The sequence below is a fragment of the Pleurodeles waltl genome, chromosome 1_1, assembly GCF_031143425.1.
Source record: "Pleurodeles waltl isolate 20211129_DDA chromosome 1_1, aPleWal1.hap1.20221129, whole genome shotgun sequence".
NCBI classification, from domain to species: Eukaryota; Metazoa; Chordata; class Amphibia; order Caudata; family Salamandridae; genus Pleurodeles; species Pleurodeles waltl.
Genome location: NC_090436.1, coordinates 758,091,771 through 758,111,235, shown reverse-complemented (window position 1 = coordinate 758,111,235; position 19,465 = coordinate 758,091,771).

Genomic DNA, 19,465 nt, shown 5'->3' with positions numbered 1-19,465 from the left:
TATCATTTTTATCGGGAGACGTGGGGGAACGCTGGGTGGAAGGAAATTCGTGGCTCCTCTCAGATTCCAGAACTTTCTGCCACAGAAATGTGAGGAACATGTGTTTTTTTAGCCACATTTTGAGGTTTGCAAAGGATTCTGGGTAACAGAACCTGGTCCGAGCCACACAAGTCACCCCATCTTGGATTCCCCTAGGTCTCTAGTTTTCAGAAATGCACAGGTTTGGTAGGTTTCCCTAGGTGGCGGCTGAGCTACAGGCCAAAATCTTCAGGTAGGCACTTTGCAAAAAACACCTCTGTTTTCCTTCACAAATTTGGATGTGTCCACTTTGCGCTTTGGGGCGTTTCCTGTCGCGGGCGCTAGGCCTACCCACACAAGTGAGGTATCATTTTTATCGGGAGACGTGGGGGAACGCTGGGTGGAAGGAAATTCGTGGCTCCTTTCAGATTCCAGAACTTTCTGCCACAGAAATGTGAGGAACATGTGTTTTTTTAGCCAAATTTTGAGGTTTGCAAAGGATTCTGGGTAACAGAACCTGGTCCGAGCCACACAAGTCACCCCATCTTGGATTCCCCTAGGTCTCTAGTTTTCAGAAATGCACAGGTTTTGTAGGTTTCCATAGGTGGCGGCTGAGCTACAGGCCAAAATCTACAGGTAGGCACTTTGCAAAAAACACCTCTGTTTTCCTTCACAAATTTGGATGTGTCCACGTTGCGCTTTGGGGCGTTTCCTGTCGCGGGCGCTAGGCCTACCCACACAAGTGAGGTATCATTTTTATCGGAAGACGTGGGGGAACGCTGGGTGGAAGGAAATTTGTGGCTCCTCTCAGATTCCAGAACTTTCTGCCACAGAAATGTTAGGAACATGTGTTTTTTTAGCCAAATTTTGAGGTTTGCAAAGGATTCTGGGTAACATAACCTGGTCCGAGCCACACAAGTCACCCCATCTTGGATTCCCCTAGGTCTCTAGTTTTCAGAAATGCACAGGTTTGGTAGGTTTCCCTAGGTGGCGGCTGAGCTACAGGCCAAAATCTACAGGTAGGCACTTTGCAAAAAACACCTCTGTTTTCCTTCACAAATTTGGATGTGTCCACTTTGCGCTTTGGGGCGTTTCCTGTCGCGGGCGCTAGGCCTACCCACACAAGTGAGGTATCATTTTTATCGGGAGACGTGGGGGAACGCTGGGTGGAAGGAAATTCGTGGCTCCTTTCAGATTCCAGAACTTTCTGCCACAGAAATGTGAGGAACATGTGTTTTTTTTGCCAAATTTTGAGGTTTGCAAAGGATTCTGGGTAACAGAACCTGGTCCGAGCCACACAAGTCACCCCATCTTGGATTCCCCTAGGTCTCTAGTTTTCAGAAATGCATAGGTTTGGTAGGTTTCCATAGGTGGCGGCTGAGCTACAGTCCAAAATCTACAGGTAGGCACTTTGCAAAAAACACCTCTGTTTTCCTTCACAAATTTGGATGTGTCCACGTTGCGCTTTGGGGCGTTTCCTGTCGCGGGCGCTAGGCCTACCCACACAAGTGAGGTATCATTTTTATCGGGAGACGTGGGGGAACGCTGGGTGGAAGGAAATTTGTGGCTCCTCTCAGATTCCAGAACTTTCTGCCACAGAAATGTTAGGAACATGTGTTTTTTTAGCCAAATTTTGAGGTTTGCAAGGATTCTGGGTAACAGAACCTGGTCCGAGCCACACAAGTCACCCCATCTTGGATTCCCCTAGGTCTCTAGTTTTCAGAAATGCACAGGTTTGGTAGGTTTCCCTAGGTGGTGGCTGAGCTACAGGCCAAAATCTACAGGTAGGCACTTTGCAAAAAACACCTCTGTTTTCCTTCAAAAATTTGGCTGTGTCCACATTGCGCTTTGGGGCGTTTCCTGTCACGGGCGCTAGGCCTACGCACACAAGTGAGGTATCATTTTTATCAGGAGACGTGGGGGAATGCTGGGTGGAAGGAAATTCGTGGCTCCTCTCAGATTCCAGAACTTTCTGCCACAGAAATGTGAGGAACATGTGTTTTTTTAGCCACATTTTGAGGTTTGCAAAGGATTCTGGGTAACAGAACCTGGTCCGAGCCACACAAGTCACCACATCTTGGATTCCCCTAGGTCTCTAGTTTTCAGAAATGCACAGGTTTGGTAGGTTTCCCTAGGTGGCGGCTGAGCTACAGGCCAAAATCTACAGGTAGGCACTTTGCAAAAACAACTCTGTTTTCCTTCACAAATTTGGATGTGTCCACGTTGCGCTTTGGGGCGTTTCCTGTCACGGGCGCTAGGCCTACGCACACAAGTGAGGTATCATTTTTATCAGGAGACGTGGGGGAACGCTGGGTGGAAGGAAATTCGTGGCTCCTCTCAGATTCCAGAACTTTCTGCCACAGAAATGTGAGGAACATGTGTTTTTTTAGCCACATTTTGAGGTTTGCAAAGGATTCTGGGTAACAGAACCTGGTCCGAGCCACACAAGTCACCCCATCTTGGATTCCCCTAGGTCTCTAGTTTTCAGAAATGCACAGGTTTGGTAGGTTTCCCTAGGTGGCGGCTGAGCTACAGGCCAAAATCTACAGGTAGGCACTTTGCAAAAAACACCTCTGTTTTCCTTCACAAATTTGGATGTGTCCACTTTGCGCTTTGGGGCGTTTCCTGTCGCGGGCGCTAGGCCTACCCACACAAGTGAGGTATCATTTTTATCGGGAGACGTGGGGGAACGCTGGGTGGAAGGAAATTCGTGGCTCCTTTCAGATTCCAGAACTTTCTGCCACAGAAATGTGAGGAACATGTGTTTTGTTAGCCAAATTTTGAGGTTTGCAAAGGATTCTGGGTAACAGAACCTGGTCCGAGCCACACAAGTCACCCCATCTTGGATTCCCCTAGGTCTCTAGTTTTCAGAAATGCACAGGTTTGGTAGGATTCCATAGGTGGCGGCTGAGCTACAGGCCAAAATCTACAGGTAGGCACTTTGCAAAAAACACCTCTGTTTTCCTTCACAAATTTGGATGTGTCCACGTTGCGCTTTGGGGCGTTTCCTGTCGCGGGCGCTAGGCCTACCCACACAAGTGAGGTATCATTTTTATCGGGAGACGTGGGGGAACGCTGGGTGGAAGGAAATTTGTGGCTCCTCTCAGATTCCAGAACTTTCTGCCACAGAAATGTTAGGAACATGTGTTTTTTTAGCCAAATTTTGAGGTTTGCAAGGATTCTGGGTAACAGAACCTGGTCCGAGCCACACAAGTCACCCCATCTTGGATTCCCCTAGGTCTCTAGTTTTCAGAAATGCACAGGTTTGGTAGGTTTCCCTAGGTGGTGGCTGAGCTACAGGCCAAAATCTACAGGTAGGCACTTTGCAAAAAACACCTCTGTTTTCCTTCAAAAATTTGGCTGTGTCCACATTGCGCTTTGGGGCGTTTCCTGTCACGGGCGCTAGGCCTACGCACACAAGTGAGGTATCATTTGTATCAGGAGACGTGGGGGAACGCTGGGTGGAAGGAAATTCGTGGCTCCTCTCAGATTCCAGAACTTTCTGCCACAGAAATGTGAGGAACATGTGTTTTTTTAGCCACATTTTGAGGTTTGCAAAGGATTCTGGGTAACAGAACCTGGTCCGAGCCACACAAGTCACCACATCTTGGATTCCCCTAGGTCTCTAGTTTTCAGAAATGCACAGGTTTGGTAGGTTTCCCTAGGTGGCGGCTGAGCTACTGGCCAAAATCTACAGGTAGGCACTTTGCAAAAACAACTCTGTTTTCCTTCACAAATTTGGATGTGTCCACGTTGCGCTTTGGGGCGTTTCCTGTCACGGGCGCTAGGCCTACGCACACAAGTGAGGTATCATTTTTATCAGGAGACGTGGGGGAACGCTGGGTGGAAGGAAATTCGTGGCTCCTCTCAGATTCCAGAACTTTCTGCCACAGAAATGTGAGGAACATGTGTTTTTTTAGCCACATTTTGAGGTTTGCAAAGGATTCTGGGTAACAGAACCTGGTCCGAGCCACACAAGTCACCCCATCTTGGATTCCCCTAGGTCTCTAGTTTTCAGAAATGCACAGGTTTGGTAGGTTTCCCTAGGTGGCGGCTGAGCTACAGGCCAAAATCTACAGGTAGGCACTTTGCAAAAAACACCTCTGTTTTCCTTCACAAATTTGGATGTGTCCACGTTGCGCTTTGGGGCGTTTCCTGTCGCGGGCGCTAGGCCTACCCACACAAGTGAGGTATCATTTTTATCGGGAGACGTGGGGGAACGCTGGGTGGAAGGAAATTTGTGGCTCCTCTCAGATTCCAGAACTTTCTGCCACAGAAATGTTAGGAACTTTTTTTTTTTTTAGCCAAATTTTGAGGTTTGCAAAGGATTCTGGGTAACAGAACCTGGTCCGAGCCACACAAGTCACCCCATCTTGGATTCCCCTAGATCTCTAGTTTTCAGAAATGCACAGGTTTGGTAGGTTTCCCTAGGTGGCGGCTGAGCTACAGGCCAAAATCTACAGGTAGGCACTTTGCAAAAAACACCTCTGTTTTCCTTCAAAAATGTGGCTGTGTCCACATTGCGCTTTGGGGCGTTTCCTGTCACGGGCGCTAGGCCTACGCACACAAGTGAGGTATCATTTTTATCGGGAGACGTGGGGGAACGCTGGGTGGAAGGAAATTCGTGGCTCCTCTCAGATTCCAGAACTTTCTGCCACAGAAATGTGAGGAACATGTGTTTTTTTAGCCACATTTTGAGGTTTGCAAAGGATTCTGGGTAACAGAACCTGGTCCGAGCCACACAAGTCACCCCATCTTGGATTCCCCTAGGTCTCTAGTTTTCAGAAATGCACAGGTTTGGTAGGTTTCCCTAGGTGGCGGCTGAGCTACAGGCCAAAATCTACAGGTAGGCACTTTGCAAAAAACACCTCTGTTTTCCTTCACAAATTTGGATGTGTCCACTTTGCGCTTTGGGGCGTTTCCTGTCGCGGGCGCTAGGCCTACCCACACAAGTGAGGTATCATTTTTATCGGGAGACGTGGGGGAACGCTGGGTGGAAGGAAATTCGTGGCTCCTTTCAGATTCCAGAACTTTCTGCCACAGAAATGTGAGGAACATGTGTTTTTTTAGCCAAATTTTGAGGTTTGCAAAGGATTCTGGGTAACAGAACCTGGTCCGAGCCACACAAGTCACCCCATCTTGGATTCCCCTAGGTCTCTAGTTTTCAGAAATGCACAGGTTTTGTAGGTTTCCATAGGTGGCGGCTGAGCTACAGGCCAAAATCTACAGGTAGGCACTTTGCAAAAAACACCTCTGTTTTCCTTCACAAATTTGGATGTGTCCACGTTGCGCTTTGGGGCGTTTCCTGTCGCGGGCGCTAGGCCTACCCACACAAGTGAGGTATCATTTTTATCGGAAGACGTGGGGGAACGCTGGGTGGAAGGAAATTTGTGGCTCCTCTCAGATTCCAGAACTTTCTGCCACAGAAATGTTAGGAACATGTGTTTTTTTAGCCAAATTTTGAGGTTTGCAAAGGATTCTGGGTAACATAACCTGGTCCGAGCCACACAAGTCACCCCATCTTGGATTCCCCTAGGTCTCTAGTTTTCAGAAATGCACAGGTTTGGTAGGTTTCCCTAGGTGGCGGCTGAGCTACAGGCCAAAATCTACAGGTAGGCACTTTGCAAAAAACACCTCTGTTTTCCTTCACAAATTTGGATGTGTCCACTTTGCGCTTTGGGGCGTTTCCTGTCGCGGGCGCTAGGCCTACCCACACAAGTGAGGTATCATTTTTATCGGGAGACGTGGGGGAACGCTGGGTGGAAGGAAATTCGTGGCTCCTTTCAGATTCCAGAACTTTCTGCCACAGAAATGTGAGGAACATGTGTTTTTTTAGCCAAATTTTGAGGTTTGCAAAGGATTCTGGGTAACAGAACCTGGTCCGAGCCACACAAGTCACCCCATCTTGGATTCCCCTAGGTCTCTAGTTTTCAGAAATGCATAGGTTTGGTAGGTTTCCATAGGTGGCGGCTGAGCTACAGGCCAAAATCTACAGGTAGGCACTTTGCAAAAAACACCTCTGTTTTCCTTCACAAATTTGGATGTGTCCACGTTGCGCTTTGGGGCGTTTCCTGTCGCGGGCGCTAGGCCTACCCACACAAGTGAGGTATCATTTTTATCGGGAGACGTGGGGGAACGCTGGGTGGAAGGAAATTTGTGGCTCCTCTCAGATTCCAGAACTTTCTGCCACAGAAATGTTAGGAACATGTGTTTTTTTAGCCAAATTTTGAGGTTTGCAAGGATTCTGGGTAACAGAACCTGGTCCGAGCCACACAAGTCACCCCATCTTGGATTCCCCTAGGTCTCTAGTTTTCAGAAATGCACAGGTTTGGTAGGTTTCCCTAGGTGGTGGCTGAGCTACAGGCCAAAATCTACAGGTAGGCACTTTGCAAAAAACACCTCTGTTTTCCTTCAAAAATTTGGCTGTGTCCACATTGCGCTTTGGGGCGTTTCCTGTCACGGGCGCTAGGCCTACGCACACAAGTGAGGTATCATTTTTATCAGGAGACGTGGGGGAATGCTGGGTGGAAGGAAATTCGTGGCTCCTCTCAGATTCCAGAACTTTCTGCCACAGAAATGTGAGGAACATGTGTTTTTTTAGCCACATTTTGAGGTTTGCAAAGGATTCTGGGTAACAGAACCTGGTCCGAGCCACACAAGTCACCACATCTTGGATTCCCCTAGGTCTCTAGTTTTCAGAAATGCACAGGTTTGGTAGGTTTCCCTAGGTGGCGGCTGAGCTACAGGCCAAAATCTACAGGTAGGCACTTTGCAAAAACAACTCTGTTTTCCTTCACAAATTTGGATGTGTCCACGTTGCGCTTTGGGGCGTTTCCTGTCACGGGCGCTAGGCCTACGCACACAAGTGAGGTATCATTTTTATCAGGAGACGTGGGGGAACGCTGGGTGGAAGGAAATTCGTGGCTCCTCTCAGATTCCAGAACTTTCTGCCACAGAAATGTGAGGAACATGTGTTTTTTTAGCCACATTTTGAGGTTTGCAAAGGATTCTGGGTAACAGAACCTGGTCCGAGCCACACAAGTCACCCCATCTTGGATTCCCCTAGGTCTCTAGTTTTCAGAAATGCACAGGTTTGGTAGGTTTCCCTAGGTGGCGGCTGAGCTACAGGCCAAAATCTACAGGTAGGCACTTTGCAAAAAACACCTCTGTTTTCCTTCACAAATTTGGATGTGTCCACTTTGCGCTTTGGGGCGTTTCCTGTCGCGGGCGCTAGGCCTACCCACACAAGTGAGGTATCATTTTTATCGGGAGACGTGGGGGAACGCTGGGTGGAAGGAAATTCGTGGCTCCTTTCAGATTCCAGAACTTTCTGCCACAGAAATGTGAGGAACATGTGTTTTGTTAGCCAAATTTTGAGGTTTGCAAAGGATTCTGGGTAACAGAACCTGGTCCGAGCCACACAAGTCACCCCATCTTGGATTCCCCTAGGTCTCTAGTTTTCAGAAATGCACAGGTTTGGTAGGATTCCATAGGTGGCGGCTGAGCTACAGGCCAAAATCTACAGGTAGGCACTTTGCAAAAAACACCTCTGTTTTCCTTCACAAATTTGGATGTGTCCACGTTGCGCTTTGGGGCGTTTCCTGTCGCGGGCGCTAGGCCTACCCACACAAGTGAGGTATCATTTTTATCGGGAGACGTGGGGGAACGCTGGGTGGAAGGAAATTTGTGGCTCCTCTCAGATTCCAGAACTTTCTGCCACAGAAATGTTAGGAACATGTGTTTTTTTAGCCAAATTTTGAGGTTTGCAAGGATTCTGGGTAACAGAACCTGGTCCGAGCCACACAAGTCACCCCATCTTGGATTCCCCTAGGTCTCTAGTTTTCAGAAATGCACAGGTTTGGTAGGTTTCCCTAGGTGGTGGCTGAGCTACAGGCCAAAATCTACAGGTAGGCACTTTGCAAAAAACACCTCTGTTTTCCTTCAAAAATTTGGATGTGTCCACATTGCGCTTTGGGGCGTTTCCTGTCACGGGCGCTAGGCCTACGCACACAAGTGAGGTATCATTTTTATCAGGAGACGTGGGGGAACGCTGGGTGGAAGGAAATTCGTGGCTCCTCTCAGATTCCAGAACTTTCTGCCACAGAAATGTGAGGAACATGTGTTTTTTTAGCCACATTTTGAGGTTTGCAAAGGATTCTGGGTAACAGAACCTGGTCCGAGCCACACAAGTCACCACATCTTGGATTCCCCTAGGTCTCTAGTTTTCAGAAATGCACAGGTTTGGTAGGTTTCCCTAGGTGGCGGCTGAGCTACAGGCCAAAAGCTACAGGTAGGCACTTTGCAAAAACACCTCTGTTTTCCTTCACAAATTTGGATGTGTCCACGTTGCGCTTTGGGGCGTTTCCTGTCGCGGGCGCTATGCCTACCCACACAAGTGAGGTATCATTTTTATCGGGAGACATGGGGGAACGCTGGGTGGAAGGAAATTCGTGGCTCCTCTCAGATTCCAGAACTTTCTGCCACAGAAATGTGAGGAACATGTGTTTTTTTAGCCAAATTTTGAGGTTTGCAAAGGATTCTGGGTAACATAACCTGGTCCGAGCCACACAAGTCACCCCATCTTGGATTCCCCTATGTCTCTAGTTTTCAGAAATGCACAGGTTTGGTAGGTTTCCCTAGGTGGCGGCTGAGCTACAGGCCAAAATCTACAGGTAGGCACTTTGCAAAAAACACCTCTGTTTTCCTTCACAAATATGGATGTGTCCACTTTGCGCTTTGGGGCGTTTCCTGTCGCGGGCGCTAGGCCTACCCACACAAGTGAGGTATCATTTTTATCGGGAGACGTGGGGGAACGCTGGGTGGAAGGAAATTCGTGGCTCCTTTCAGATTCCAGAACTTTCTGCCACAGAAATGTGAGGAACATGTGTTTTTTTAGCCAAATTTTGAGGTTTGCAAAGGATTCTGGGTAACAGAACCTGGTCCGAGCCACACAAGTCACCCCATCTTGGATTCCCCTAGGTCTCTAGTTTTCAGAAATGCACAGGTTTGGTAGGTTTCCATAGGTGGCGGCTGAGCTACAGGCCAAAATCTACAGGTAGGCACTTTGCAAAAAACACCTCTGTTTTCCTTCACAAATTTGGATGTGTCCACGTTGCGCTTTGGGGCGTTTCCTGTCGCGGGCGCTAGGCCTACCCACACAAGTGAGGTATCATTTTTATCGGGAGACGTGGGGGAATGCTGGGTGGAAGGAAATTTGTGGCTCCTCTCAGATTCCAGAACTTTCTGCCACAGAAATGTTAGGAACATGTGTTTTTTTAGCCAAATTTTGAGGTTTGCAAGGATTCTGGGTAACAGAACCTGGTCCGAGCCACACAAGTCACCCCATCTTGGATTCCCCTAGGTCTCTAGTTTTCAGAAATGCACAGGTTTGGTAGGTTTCCCTAGGTGGTGGCTGAGCTACAGGCCAAAATCTACAGGTAGGCACTTTGCAAAAAACACCTCTGTTTTCCTTCAAAAATTTGGCTGTGTCCACATTGCGCTTTGGGGCGTTTCCTGTCACGGGCGCTAGGCCTACGCACACAAGTGAGGTATCATTTTTATCAGGAGACGTGGGGGAACGCTGGGTGGAAGGAAATTCGTGGCTCCTCTCAGATTCCAGAACTTTCTGCCACAGAAATGTGAGGAACATGTGTTTTTTTAGCCACATTTTGAGGTTTGCAAAGGATTCTGGGTAACAGAACCTGGTCCGAGCCACACAAGTCACCACATCTTGGATTCCCCTAGGTCTCTAGTTTTCAGAAATGCACAGGTTTGGTAGGTTTCCCTAGGTGGCGGCTGAGCTACAGGCCAAAATCTACAGGTAGGCACTTTGCAAAAAACACCTCTGTTTTCCTTCACAAATTTGGATGTGTCCACATTGCGCTTTGGGGCGTTTTCTGTCGCGGGCGCTAGGCCTACCCACACAAGTGAGGTATCATTTTTATCGGGAGACGTGGGGGAACGCTGGGTGGAAGGAAATTCGTGGCTCCTCTCAGATTCCAGAACTTTCTGCCACAGAAATGTGAGGAACATGTGTTTTTTTAGCCAAATTTTGAGGTTTGCAAAGGATTCTGGGTAACAGAACCTGGTCCGAGCCACACAAGTCACCCCATCTTGGATTCCCCTAGGTCTCTAGTTTTCATAAATGCACAGGTTTGGTAGGTTTCCCTAGGTGGCGGCTGAGCTACAGGCCAAATTCTACAGGTAGGCACTTTGCAAAAAACACCTCTGTTTTCCTTCACAAATTTGGATGTGTCCACGTTGCGCTTTGGGGCGTTTCCTGTCGCGGGCGCTAGGCCTACCCACACAAGTGAGGTATCATTTTTATCGGGAGACGTGGGGGAACGCTGGGTGGAAGGAAATTTGTGGCTCCTCTCAGATTCCAGAACTTTCTGCCACAGAAATGTTAGGAACATGTGTTTTTTAGCCAAATTTTGAGGTTTGCAAAGGATTCTGGGTAACAGAACCTGGTCCGAGCCACACAAGTCACCCCATCTTGGATTCCCCTAGGTCTCTAGTTTTCAGAAATGCACAGGTTTGGTAGGTTTCCCTAGGTGGCGGCTGAGCTACAGGCCAAAATCTACAGGTAGGCACTTTGCAAAAAACACCTCTGTTTTCCTTCAAAAATTTGGCTGTGTCCACATTGCGCTTTGGGGCATTTCCTGTCACGGGCGCTAGGCCTACGCACACAAGTGAGGTATCATTTTTATCGGGAGACGTGGGGGAACGCTGGGTGGAAGGAAATTCGTGGCTCCTCTCAGATTCCAGAACTTTCTGCCACAGAAATGTGAGGAACATGTGTTTTTTTAGCCAAATTTTGAGGTTTGCAAAGGATTCTGGGTAACAGAACCTGGTCAGAGCCACACAACTCACCCCATCTTGGATTCCCCTAGGTCTCTAGTTTTCAGAAATGCACAGGTTTGGTAGGTTTCCCTAGGTGGCGGCTGAGCTAAAGGCCAAAATCTACAGGTAGGCACTTTGCAAAAAACACCTCTGTTTTCCTTCACAAATTTGGATGTGTCCACTTTGCGCTTTGGGGCGTTTCCTGTCGCGGGCGCTAGGCCTACCCACACAAGTGAGGTATCATTTTTATCGGGAGACGTGGGGGAACGCTGGGTGGAAGGACATTCGTGGCTCCTTTCAGATTCCAGAACTTTCTGCCACAGAAATGTGAGGAACATGTGTTTTTTTAGCCAAATTTTGAGGTTTGCAAAGGATTCTGGGTAACAGAACCTGGTCCGAGCCACACAAGTCACCACATCTTGGATTTCCCTAGGTCTCTAGTTTTCAGAAATGCACAGGTTTGGTAGGTTTCCATAGGTGGTGGCTGAGCTACAGGCCAAAATCTACAGGTAGGCACTTTGCAAAAAACACCTCTGTTTTCCTTCAAAAATTTGGCTGTGTCCACATTGCGCTTTGGGGCGTTTCCTGTCACGGGCGCTAGGCCTACGCACACAAGTGAGGTATCATTTTTATCAGGAGACGTGGGGGAACGCTGGGTGGAAGGAAATTCGTGGCTCCTCTCAGATTCCAGAACTTTCTGCCACAGAAATGTGAGGAACATGTGTTTTTTTAGCCACATTTTGAGGTTTGCAAAGGATTCTGGGTAACAGAACCTGGTCCGAGCCACACAAGTCACCACATCTTGGATTCCCCTAGGTCTCTAGTTTTCAGAAATGCACAGGTTTGGTATGTTTCCCTAGGTGGCGGCTGAGCTACAGGCCAAAATCTACAGGTAGGCACTTTGCAAAAAAACACCTCTGTTTTCCTTCACAAATTTGGATGTGTCCACATTGCGCTTTGGGGCGTTTCCTGTCGCGGGCGCTAGGCCTACCCACACAAGTGAGGTATCATTTTTATCGGGAGACGCGGGGGAACGCTGGGTGGAAGGAAATTCGTGGCTCCTCTCAGATTCCAGAACTTTCTGCCACAGAAATGTGAGGAACATGTGTTTTTTTAGCCAAATTTTGAGGTTTGCAAAGGATTCTGGGTAACAGAACCTGGTCCGAGCCACACAAGTCACCCCATCTTGGATTCCCCTAGGTCTCTAGTTTTCATAAATGCACAGGTTTGGTAGGTTTCCCCAGGTGGCGGCTGAGCTACAGGCCAAAATCTACAGATAGGCACTTTGCAAAAAACACCTCTGTTTTCCTTCACAAATTTGGATGTGTCCACGTTGCGCTTTGGGCCGTTTCCTGTCGCGGGCGCTAGGCCTACCCACACAAATGAGGTATCATTTTTATCGGGAGACATGGGGGAACGCTGGGTGGAAGGAAATTTGTGGCTCCTCTCAGATTCCAGAACTTTCTGCCACAGAAATGTTAGGAACATGTGTTTTTTTAGCCAAATTTTGAGGTTTGCAAAGGATTCTGGGTAACAGAACCTGGTCCGAGCCACACAAGTCACCCCATCTTGGATTCCCCTAGGTCTCTAGTTTTCAGAAATGCACAGGTTTGGTAGGTTTCCCTAGGTGGCGGCTGAGCTACAGGCCAAAATCTACAGGTAGGCACTTTGCAAAAAACACCTCTGTTTTCCTTCAAAAATTTGGCTGTGTCCACATTGCGCTTTGGGGCGTTTCCTGTCACGGGCGCTAAGCCTACGCACACAAGTGAGGTATCATTTTTATCGGGAGACGTGGGGGAACGCTGGGTGGAAGGAAATTCGTGGCTCCTCTCAGATTCCAGAACTTTCTGCCACAGAAATGTGAGGAACATGTGTTTTTTTAGCCAAATTTTGAGGTTTGCAAAGGATTCTGGGTAACAGAACCTGGTCCGAGCCACACAAGTCACCACATCTTGGATTCCCCTAGGTCTCTAGTTTTCAGAAATGCACAGGTTTGGTAGGTTTCCATAGGTGGTGGCTGAGCTACAGGCCAAAATCTACAGGTAGGCACTTTGCAAAAAACACCTCTGTTTTCCTTCAAAAATTTGGCTGAGTCCACATTGCGCTTTGGGGCGTTTCCTGTCACGGGCGCTAGGCCTACGCACACAAGTGAGGTATCATTTTTATCAGGAGACGTGGGGGAACGCTGGGTGGAAGGAAATTCGTGGCTCCTCTCAGATTCCAGAACTTTCTGCCACAGAAATGTGAGGAACATGTGTTTTTTTAGCCACATTTTGAGGTTTGCAAAGGATTCTGGGTAACAGAACCTGGTCCGAGCCACACAAGTCACCCCATCTTGGATTCCCCTAGGTCTCTAGTTTTCAGAAATGCACAGGTTTGGTAGGTTTCCCTAGGTGGCGGCTGAGCTACAGGCCAAAATCTACAGGTAGGCACTTTGCAAAAAACACCTCTGTTTTCCTTCACAAATTTGGATGTGTCCACTTTGCGCTTTGGGGCGTTTCCTGTCGCGGGCGCTAGGCCTACCCACACAAGTGAGGTATCATTTTTATCGGGAGACGTGGGGGAACGCTGGGTGGAAGGAAATTCGTGGCTCCTTTCAGATTCCAGAACTTTCTGCCACAGAAATGTGAGGAACATGTGTTTTTTTAGCCAAATTTTGAGGTTTGCAAAGGATTCTGGGTAACAGAACCTGGTCCGAGCCACACAAGTCACCCCATCTTGGATTCCCCTAGGTCTCTAGTTTTCAGAAATGCACAGGTTTGGTAGGTTTCCCTAGGTGGTGGCTGAGCTACAGGCCAAAATCTACAGGTAGGCACTTTGCAAAAAACACCTCTGTTTTCCTTCAAAAATTTGGCTGTGTCCACATTGCGCTTTGGGGCGTTTCCTGTCACGGGCGCTAGGCCTACGCACACAAGTGAGGTATCATTTTTATCGGGAGACGTGGGGGAACGCTGGGTGGAAGGAAATTCGTGGCTCCTTTCAGATTCCAGAACTTTCTGCCACAGAAATGTGAGGAACATGTGTTTTTTTAGCCACATTTTGAGGTTTGCAAAGGATTCTGGGTAACAGAACCAGGTCCGAGCCACACAAGTCACCCGATCTTGGATTCCCCTAGGTCTCTAGTTTTCAGAAATGCACAGGTTTGGTAGGTTTCCCTAGGTGGCGGCTGAGCTACAGGCCAAAATCTACAGGTAGGCACTTTGCAAAAACACCTCTGTTTTCCTTCACAAATTTGGATGTGTCCACGTTGCGCTTTGGGGCGTTTCCTGTCGCGGGCGCTAGGCCTACCCACACAAGTGAGGTATCATTTTTATCGGGAGACATGGGGGAACGCTGGGTGGAAGGAAATTCGTGGCTCCTCTCAGATTCCAGAACTTTCTGCCACAGAAATGTGAGGAACATGTGTTTTTTTAGCCAAATTTTGAGGTTTGCAAATGATTCTGGGTAACATAACCTGGTCCGAGCCACACAAGTCACCCCATCTTGGATTCCCCTAGGTCTCTAGTTTTCAGAAATGCACAGGTTTGGTAGGTTTCCCTAGGTGGCGGCTGAGCTACAGGCCAAAATCTACAGGTAGGCACTTTGCAAAAAACACCTCTGTTTTCCTTCACAAATTTGGATGTGTCCACTTTGCGCTTTGGGGCGTTTCCTGTCGCGGGCGCTAGGCCTACCCACACAAGTGAGGTATCATTTTTATCGGGAGACGTGGGGGAACGCTGGGTGGAAGGAAATTCGTGGCTCCTTTCAGATTCCAGAACTTTCTGCCACAGAAATGTGAGGAACATGTGTTTTTTTAGCCAAATTTTGAGGTTTGCAAAGGATTCTGGGTAACAGAACCTGGTCCGAGCCACACAAGTCACCCCATCTTGGATTCCCCTAGGTCTCTAGTTTTCAGAAATGCACAGGTTTGGTAGGTTTCCATAGGTGGCGGCTGAGCTACAGGCCAAAATCTACAGGTAGGCACTTTGCAAAAAACACCTCTGTTTTCCTTCACAAATTTGGATGTGTCCACGTTGCGCTTTGGGGCGTTTCCTGTCGCGGGCGCTAGGCCTACCCACACAAGTGAGGTATCATTTTTATCGGGAGACGTGGGGGAACGCTGGGTGGAAGGAAATTTGTGGCTCCTCTCAGATTCCAGAACTTTCTGCCACAGAAATGTTAGGAACATGTGTTTTTTTAGCCAAATTTTGAGGTTTGCAAGGATTCTGGGTAACAGAACCTGGTCCGAGCCACACAAGTCACCCCATCTTGGATTCCCCTAGGTCTCTAGTTTTCAGAAATGCACAGGTTTGGTAGGTTTCCCTAGGTGGTGGCTGAGCTACAGGCCAAAATCTACAGGTAGGCACTTTGCAAAAAACACCTCTGTTTTCCTTCAAAAATTTGGCTGTGTCCACATTGCGCTTTGGGGCGTTTCCTGTCACGGGCGCTAGGCCTACGCACACAAGTGAGGTATCATTTTTATCAGGAGACGTGGGGGAACGCTGGGTGGAAGGAAATTCGTGGCTCCTCTCAGATTCCAGAACTTTCTGCCACAGAAATGTGAGGAACATGTGTTTTTTTAGCCACATTTTGAGGTTTGCAAAGGATTCTGGGTAACAGAACCTGGACCGAGCCACACAAGTCACCACATCTTGGATTCCCCTAGGTCTCTAGTTTTCAGAAATGCACAGGTTTGGTAGGTTTCCCTAGGTGGCGGCTGAGCTACAGGCCAAAATCTACAGGTAGGCACTTTGCAAAAAACACCTCTGTTTTCCTTCACAAATTTGGATGTGTCCACATTGCGCTTTGGGGCGTTTTCTGTCGCGGGCGCTAGGCCTACCCACACAAGTGAGGTATCATTTTTATCAGGAGACGTGGGGGAACGCTGGGTGGAAGGAAATTCGTGGCTCCTCTCAGATTCCAGAACTTTCTGCCACAGAAATGTGAGGAACATGTGTTTTTTTAGCCAAATTTTGAGGTTTGCAAAGGATTCTGGGTAACAGAACCTGGTACGAGCCACACAAGTCACCCCATCTTGGATTCCCCTAGGTCTCTAGTTTTCATAAATGCACAGGTTTGGTAGGTTTCCAAAGGTGGGGGATGAGCTACAGGCCAAATTCTACAGGTAGGCACTTTGCAAAAAACACCTCTGTTTTCCTTCACAAATTTGGATGTGTCCACGTTGCGCTTTGGGGCGTTTCCTGTCGCGGGCGCTAGGCCTACCCACACAAGTGAGGTATCATTTTTATCGGGAGACGTGGGGGAACGCTGGGTGGAAGGAAATTTGTGGCTCCTCTCAGATTCCAGAACTTTCTGCCACAGAAATGTTAGGAACATGTGTTTTTTAGCCAAATTTTGAGGTTTGCAAAGGATTCTGGGTAACAGAACCTGGTCCGAGCCACACAAGTCACCCCATCTTGGATTCCCCTAGGTCTCTAGTTTTCAGAAATGCACAGGTTTGGTAGGTTTCCCTAGGTGGCGGCTGAGCTACAGGCCAAAATCTACAGGTAGGCACTTTGCAAAAAACACCTCTGTTTTCCTTCAAAAATTTGGCTGTGTCCACATTGCGCTTTGGGGCGTTTCCTGTCACGGGCGCTAGGCCTACGCACACAAGTGAGGTATCATTTTTATCGGGAGACGTGGGGGAACGCTGGGTGGAAGGAAATTCGTGGCTCCTCTCAGATTCCAGAACTTTCTGCCACAGAAATGTGAGGAACATGTGTTTTTTTAGCCAAATTTTGAGGTTTGCAAAGGATTCTGGGTAACAGAACCTGGTCAGAGCCACACAACTCACCCCATCTTGGATTCCCCTAGGTCTCTAGTTTTCAGAAATGCACAGGTTTGGTAGGTTTCCCTAGGTGGCGGCTGAGCTAAAGGCCAAAATCTACAGGTAGGCACTTTGCAAAAAACACCTCTGTTTTCCTTCACAAATTTGGATGTGTCCACTTTGCGCTTTGGGGCGTTTCCTGTCGCGGGCGCTAGGCCTACCCACACAAGTGAGGTATCATTTTTATCGGGAGACGTGGGGGAACGCTGGGTGGAAGGACATTCGTGGCTCCTTTCAGATTCCAGAACTTTCTGCCACAGAAATGTGAGGAACATGTGTTTTTTTAGCCAAATTTTGAGGTTTGCAAAGGATTCTGGGTAACAGAACCTGGTCCGAGCCACACAAGTCACCACATCTTGGATTTCCCTAGGTCTCTAGTTTTCAGAAATGCACAGGTTTGGTAGGTTTCCATAGGTGGTGGCTGAGCTACAGGCCAAAATCTACAGGTAGGCACTTTGCAAAAAACACCTCTGTTTTCCTTCAAAAATTTGGCTGTGTCCACATTGCGCTTTGGGGCGTTTCCTGTCACGGGCGCTAGGCCTACGCACACAAGTGAGGTATCATTTTTATCAGGAGACGTGGGGGAACGCTGGGTGGAAGGAAATTCGTGGCTCCTCTCAGATTCCAGAACTTTCTGCCACAGAAATGTGAGGAACATGTGTTTTTTTAGCCACATTTTGAGGTTTGCAAAGGATTCTGGGTAACAGAACCTGGTCCGAGCCACACAAGTCACCACATCTTGGATTCCCCTAGGTCTCTAGTTTTCAGAAATGCACAGGTTTGGTAGGTTTCCCTAGGTGGCGGCTGAGCTACAGGCCAAAATCTACAGGTAGGCACTTTGCAAAAAACACCTCTGTTTTCCTTCACAAATTTGGATGTGTCCACATTGCGCTTTGGGGCGTTTCCTGTCGCGGGCGCTAGGCCTACCCACACAAGTGAGGTATCATTTTTATCGGGAGACGCGGGGGAACGCTGGGTGGAAGGAAATTCGTGGCTCCTCTCAGATTCCAGAACTTTCTGCCACAGAAATGTGAGGAACATGTGTTTTTTTAGCCAAATTTTGAGGTTTGCAAAGGATTCTGGGTAACAGAACCTGGTCAGAGCCACACAACTCACCCCATCTTGGATTCCCCTAGGTCTCTAGTTTTCAGAAATGCACAGGTTTGGTAGGTTTCCCTAGGTGGCGGCTGAGCTAAAGGCCAAAATCTACAGGTAGGCACTTTGCAAAAAACACCTCTGTTTTCCTTCACAAATTTGGATGTGTCCACTTTGCGCTTTGGGGCGTTTCCTGTCGCGGGCGCTAGGCCTACCCACACAAGTGAGGTATCATTTTTATCGGGAGACGTGGGGGAACGCTGGGTGGAAGGACATTCGTGGCTCCTTTCAGATTCCAGAACTTTCTGCCACAGAAATGTGAGGAACATGTGTTTTTTTAGCCAAATTTTGAGGTTTGCAAAGGATTCTGGGTAACAGAACCTGGTCCGAGCCACACAAGTCACCACATCTTGGATTTCCCTAGGTCTCTAGTTTTCAGAAATGCACAGGTTTGGTAGGTTTCCATAGGTGGTGGCTGAGCTACAGGCCAAAATCTACAGGTAGGCACTTTGCAAAAAACACCTCTGTTTTCCTTCAAAAATTTGGCTGTGTCCACATTGCGCTTTGGGGCGTTTCCTGTCACGGGCGCTAGGCCTACGCACACAAGTGAGGTATCATTTTTATCAGGAGACGTGGGGGAACGCTGGGTGGAAGGAAATTCGTGGCTCCTCTCAGATTCCAGAACTTTCTGCCACAGAAATGTGAGGAACATGTGTTTTTTTAGCCACATTTTGAGGTTTGCAAAGGATTCTGGGTAACAGAACCTGGTCCGAGCCACACAAGTCACCACATCTTGGATTCCCCTAGGTCTCTAGTTTTCAGAAATGCACAGGTTTGGTAGGTTTCCCTAGGTGGCGGCTGAGCTACAGGCCAAAATCTACAGGTAGGCACTTTGCAAAAAACACCTCTGTTTTCCTTCACAAATTTGGATGTGTCCACATTGCGCTTTGGGGCGTTTCCTGTCGCGGGCGCTAGGCCTACCCACACAAGTGAGGTATCATTTTTATCGGGAGACGCGGGGGAACGCTGGGTGGAAGGAAATTCGTGGCTCCTCTCAGATTCCAGAACTTTCTGCCACAGAAATGTGAGGAACATGTGTTTTTTTAGCCAAATTTTGAGGTTTGCAAAGGATTCTGTGTAACAGAACCTGGTCCGAGCCACACAAGTCACCCCATCTTGGATTCCCCTAGGTCTCTAGTTTTCATAAATGCACAGGTTTGGTAGGTTTCCCCAGGTGGCGGCTGAGCTACAGGCCAAAATCTACAGGTAGGCACTTTGCAAAAAACACCTCTGTTTTCCTTCACAAATTTGGATGTGTCCACGTTGCGCTTTGGGCCGTTTCCCGTCGCGGGCGCTAGGCCTACCCACACAAGTGAGGTATCATTTTTATCGGGAGACGTGGGGGAACGCTGGGTGGAAGGAAATTTGTGGCTCCTCTCAGATTCCAGAACTTTCTGCCACAGAAATGTAAGGAACATGTGTTTTTTTAGCCAAATTTTGAGGTTTGCAAAGGATTCTGGGTAACAGAACCTGGTCCGAGCCACACAAGTCACCCCATCTTGGATTCCCCTAGGTCTCTAGTTTTCAGAAATGCACAGGTTTGGTAGGTTTCCCTAGGTGGCGGCTGAGCTACAGGCCAAAATCTACAGGTAGGCACTTTGCAAAAAACACCTCTGTTTTCCTTCAAAAATTTGGCTGTGTCCA